The sequence below is a fragment of the Chiloscyllium punctatum genome, chromosome 48 (assembly GCF_047496795.1).
Source record: "Chiloscyllium punctatum isolate Juve2018m chromosome 48, sChiPun1.3, whole genome shotgun sequence".
Lineage (NCBI taxonomy): Eukaryota > Metazoa > Chordata > Chondrichthyes > Orectolobiformes > Hemiscylliidae > Chiloscyllium > Chiloscyllium punctatum.
This window is the reverse complement of record NC_092786.1, coordinates 20549065-20554687: the sequence shown is the minus strand read 5'-3', so window position 1 is coordinate 20554687 and position 5623 is coordinate 20549065.

Sequence of the window (5623 nt, the reverse complement as noted above, 5' to 3'; positions counted from 1 at the left end):
TGAGCCGAGGCTTTGACCTCCAACTCTTGCCAATTTGCCAACCAGAATTCTTCAGCTGGGCTAAGGTCGACTCCTAGATAGAGGCGATGGTGGTGCTCCGTAACTTCTCCGGCAAAGAACCTACTAGCCATAGACCAACCAGGACTCAGGAACATTTGGCCCTGTTGATCTTGGCCTGAGCACAGCCTCTCCAGACAATCTCCTCTGCAAGAAATGCAGGAAAGGCCAAACAGGGTGATCTCCGCCCACACCAGGTGGTGCTCCGTGCATGGCACTGGCTAAATGGTAGCCACTGGAATGCAGGAGACGTATACCCATGAAACAGACGGGCAGTCAATTCCCTGCTCTGATCCCAGGCCCGACAAAGGAGAAGGCGATGGAGTCAGGATGGAAATTTCGCCAGACGTCCACCAGGTCAAAGGACTTGACCAATTCCCTCCCCAGTGCCAAACCAGATTGGACACCACCATGCTCCCTGTCCTTGAGGGTGGAGTTAAAATCCCACCCCCGCCATGAAGATAACACACTGGCCTTACTCGATGGAGGTGATGTTCGTGTACACTTGGTCAAAGAATTGCGTTTGCCTTGGCCTGACCAGAAAAGTGCACACGTTCACAAATTAAAGGAGCACTCACTCTCCCTAGACAGAATGCCAGGTGAAACAAGTGGCCTGGCACTTGAACCCAAGATCTCCAATGGAAAATATGGGGTCAAAAAGATAGCCTCCCCACCCGGAATTGAAACAAGGTGACTCGTGGACTCATTGGGTTTTCTGAAGGAAATACACTGCAGACATCCCATCCTGGAGGTCCAATAAGTTCTGGAACCTGTGTTGTGGCCTCCTGCTGCCATTGATATTGAGGCTGGCTAAGGTAGGCTTCATGTCAGCAGCAATGTGCCACTGTCACCCATCCCCCTCAGTGTGTGGAAGCAGGAAGGGCACAAGGGCCTCCCTCAGGAGCCCACCAAGGAATGTCCTGAATCACCGCTGGTCATTCCAGACCACTCCGAGGTCAGGGAAGTGACTAACTACCGACAATCTGCCTGGATTGGCATCAGGATTTTAAAATGGGCACTTACAATCCATTGGGAAGTATCCCAAAGTGTTCCACAAGGGCATCAGGAAGATAAAAACGGCAAGGGCCAAGACCCATGTCCACCTAGAAGCCCTACCCAAACACCTCAAGGCACAGCCAGTTCCCTATACCCCAGGTGCCAATGTAGAGGCTAAATTGGAATGTCTAGAGGAACTTGGCATCATACAACTTGTTGAATGGGCCAGGCCAGTAGTCCCAGTTTTAAAACCTGACAACCGCCTCTGTGGGGAGTATAAGGTGATAGCCATCAGAGCTTGCCACTTAGACACACAGCCTGATACCACACATAGAAAACCTGTGTGGAAAGCTGGCCGCAGGTCACACATTTTACCAACTGAATATGAGCCACACCCATCTCTAACTGGAGTGTGGGGTGTCACCCAGGAAGGACATCATTATGAATACTCACAAAGGACTGGATGAGGTCACACGCTTGACTTTTGGGGTGTCTTCAACTTGTTCCATCTTTCAAAGACTAATAGAGAATATCCTCCCGGGGGTGCTCAGACTGGCAGTCTATCTGGATGATGTGGTAAACTCAGGAGCTGCTACAAAGGAACATTTGGAGACTTAGGAGGAGGTTTCGCAGCATTTTTCAATGACTGACATCAGGCTAAAAAGGGAAAGGTGTGTGTTTCTGGCAAACAAGGTAATGTCCCTCAGATGCAGTGTGGACTAGGACAGATTACACTTTGTCGAAGAGAGGGTGAAGGCCATAAAAAGGGTTCAGACTCCAAGGAACACAGTGGAGTTGAAGTGTTTTCTCAATCTCATAAATTACTGGGGAAATTCACACCTAACCTGGTGACCCTAATGCGCCCCTTCATGTTCTGCTACAAAACAAATCAGAAATGATTGTGGCAAATGTTAAACAACAATTCCTATCCCCAAATACATGAGGTCATTTTGAACCCCTGAACCCATTCACTGTAACCTGCAATGTCTCCCATAATGGGTAAGGGGGCAGTATTATCGTACCATTGGGATGATGGGACAGAATTGCATATGCATCACAAACCAAGGTGGAAGCAGAAAGGAAGTATGTCCGGATTGAGAAAGAAGGTTTTGACCATGATATTCATTGTGATGAAGCTCCCATTATGTCTACGGTCGGCATTTCCCCACGATAACTGATCACAAACATCTCCTGAACATCTTAAGGAAGACAAGGCGATTACTCCCTTTGCATCAGCTCCAATCCACCAATGGACACTGCTAGGAGGTGCCTGTGAATGTACCTTGGAACATCATTCAAGGAGCTATGTGACCGATGTGGATCCCCTGAGCTGCTACCCACCAGCCTCCCTTCATCTCTGATGACTAATGAAGTCATCATGACTTTGAGCTTCATGTACTCTACCAGTATCTTGGAGATAGTGAGGACTGCAGATGCTGGAGAGTCAGAGTGGATAAGGAGTGGAGCTGAGAAAAGCACAGCAGGTCAAGCAGCATCAGAGGAGGAGGGGAGTCGATGTTTCAGATATCCCAGCACTTGAACCCCAAGATCTCCAGTGGAAAATATGGGGTCAAACAAATAGCCACCCCGCCCAGAATTGGAAACAAGGTAACTCATGGGCTGGTCTGGGTTTTCTGAAGGAAGTACACTGCAGACATCCCATCCTGGAGGACCAATAAGTTCTGGAACCTGTGTTGTGGCTTCCTGCTGCCACTGACATTGAGGCTGTCACCCATCCCCTTCAGTGTGTGGAAGGGCAGAAGGCCTTTCTCCTCTGAAGCTGCTTGATCTGCTGTGTTTTCTTCAGCTCCACACGTTATCCACTCTACCAGTTTCTTCCAAGCCAACCTAGGCTTGGACTCAAAAGGATCCTACATTGGCGAAGCTACATCATATCATTCTAAATGGTGGACCGCAAGAATATCCCACAGAACCTGATATCTCGAAGTATCGGGAGTTGAGCGTAGAAGGTGGCATTATCTTGTGGAGAGCATAAGTTTGCTTTTCCTTGCCCAGGCTAGTGACCAACACTTTGAGAATTACACAATGGTCACTCAGGAATTTCTAAAATGAAAATGCTCACAAGGGGCTTTGGTGGCCCGGCAGAGAGACGGATATTGAAAACCTGGTCAAGTTATGCAAAACTCACCAATAAAATGAGAAGGCCTCAGTGTACCCATGGGAATGGGTGGGGAGACCTCAGGTATGGGCACATGCAGATTTCACAGGGTCAGTTATGTTCTTAATCCTTACTGCCCCCCATTCAAAATGGATCAACATCACTGAATGGCCTCTACTACCTCTTACAACAGCAAAGACAATCCCCACCAATCCTTTAGTGCACAAGGTGTACCCGAGGACCTGGTAACAGACAACGGGACCCCATTTCCCAGTAGCAGGGCAGTTTTAGATCTTTATGGAGACAGCCAGGATAAGGCACATCTGCACGGCACCTACCACCTGCTCTGACTGAGTGCATGTTCCAGCTATTCAAAAGGACAATGACAAAACAACCGACAGGATCTTTGGAACGTGCACCTTTCCCCTTCAATGATAGGACAATGCCAATGTATGTGACGCTGGGACTAACCCCGGCGGAACAACTGATGTGCTGATGCCTTCAGCTTAGCCTTAGCCTGACTTGCCCAAACTTGAATTAAAACAAGAAGCCAAGGGAAGAGGATATAGGAAGGCAGAGATTTTAAACTGGGATTTATACTGTCCACGTGAGGAATCTCAGTGATGGCTCTCCATGGATACTAGGGGTTATGCTTTAAAGAAAATGGGACTGGTATCAGACGTGGTTTAAGCCAGGGAGCAAAATGCAACGAAACACACTGGCACCTCTGTCAGCAGGATCCCTGCACAGAGGTGACTGTTTTGATGGACACGCCACCATCAGCATCCTGCAGACAGGACACTCCACCCACGAACAGCTGGAGGGCCAGTCCTGAGGACTAGGCAGACCTGGACTCGGAGGTGGAGACAGAGAGGGCAGCAACTCAGATGGAGGTTGCCACTGGAGATGAGCCCCTAACGGTGGCTCCTCGATGGTCTTCAGGGAAGAGACTTGCACTGCCTTATTACACACCTCTCATCCAGATCCAGAAAGTGGCGGGCCTGGGACTGTGGGCATCACTTGGAGGGAGAGGGGTGTGATCACCCCTCCAAGGCCCATGGGGAATCACTCATTAATCTGGGCTTTGAGTCAAGGGCAGGTTAAGGCTTTGGAAGGCCTGAAAAGCTGTTGCAAGAAGCCTAACTAGTCAGGTGGATGAACTTAGAGCATTGATCAGCACATGGGATTATGATATTATTGCAATCACTGAGACATGGTTGAAGGAAGGACAACTCAACAATCCAGAGTATAAACGTTTCAGGCACAATTGTTGGGGGGGGAGGGGGGCAAGTTATGTGAGAAAGGTGAGGATATGCATTATCGATAAAGGAAACCATCACTGCAGGAATAGGGAGGATGTTCCACAACGGTTTTCAAATGAGGCCATCTGGGAAGAGCGTAGAAATGAAAGAGGGGTAATTACCTTGCTGGGATTATACTACAGGCCTTGTCACAGTAAGAGAGAGAGAGAGAGAGAGGAGCAGATATGTCAGCAAATCACAAAAAGATGTGAGAGAAACAGGGTCACAGTGTAGGGGATTTCAACTTTGTTACTATTAGTGTGAAAGGATTAGATTGGCTGGAATTTTGGAAGTGCACCCAGGAGATCTTCTGTACGTAGACAATCTGCCTAGAGATGGAGTAGTATTAGACCCAATCCTAGGGAATTAAGCGGGTCAAGTGGTTGAAGCATCAGTGTGTGAGCATTTTGTGGATAGTGAGCATAACTCTGTAAGTCTCAAAGTCCCTATGGAAAGGGATAGGTGTCTAAAGTGGGGAAAGGCCAATTTCAAAACCATTAGACAGGATCTGGCAAACAGACACTGGGAGCAGCTACTTGCAAGTGAGTCTACATTTTGGAATATAGTGAGAGTTCAGGGTCCCGGTGTTCCTCTAAGAGTGAAGGGCAAAGGCAGCAAGTCCAGGGAACCCTGGGTGTCAAGGGATATCGAGAGTAGAATAAAGAAAAAGAAGGAAGCATATGTTAGATACAGTGCATACAAACAAGGGAGGCCCTTCAGAGTGTAGAGAATGTAGGGGGTGTGCTGGAAACAGAAATTAAGAGGGCAAATATCTTCAGCAGATGGGAAATCCCAAAGGCTTTTAATAAGTATAGTAAGAGCAAGAGGAAAGAGGGAAAGAGAGGGACTTATCAAAGGGGCAACCTGTGTATGGAGCCAGTGAGTGTGTGGGAGGTCTTAAGTGAATTCATTTCATCTGTATTCAGAAAGGAGAAAGATCTGGTCATCAGTGGTTTCAGTGGGATGGTGAGGTTCTAGAAAGCATTAGGATCAATAAGGAAGTGGTATTCGATGTTTTAGGAGGCATACAGGTGCATAAATCCCCAGACCCTGATGAGATGTATCTCAGGCTGCTTTGGGAGGAAAGGGAGGAGATTGCTGGGGAACTGGTGGAGATTTTTAACACTTCGTTGACCACAGGTGAAGTGCC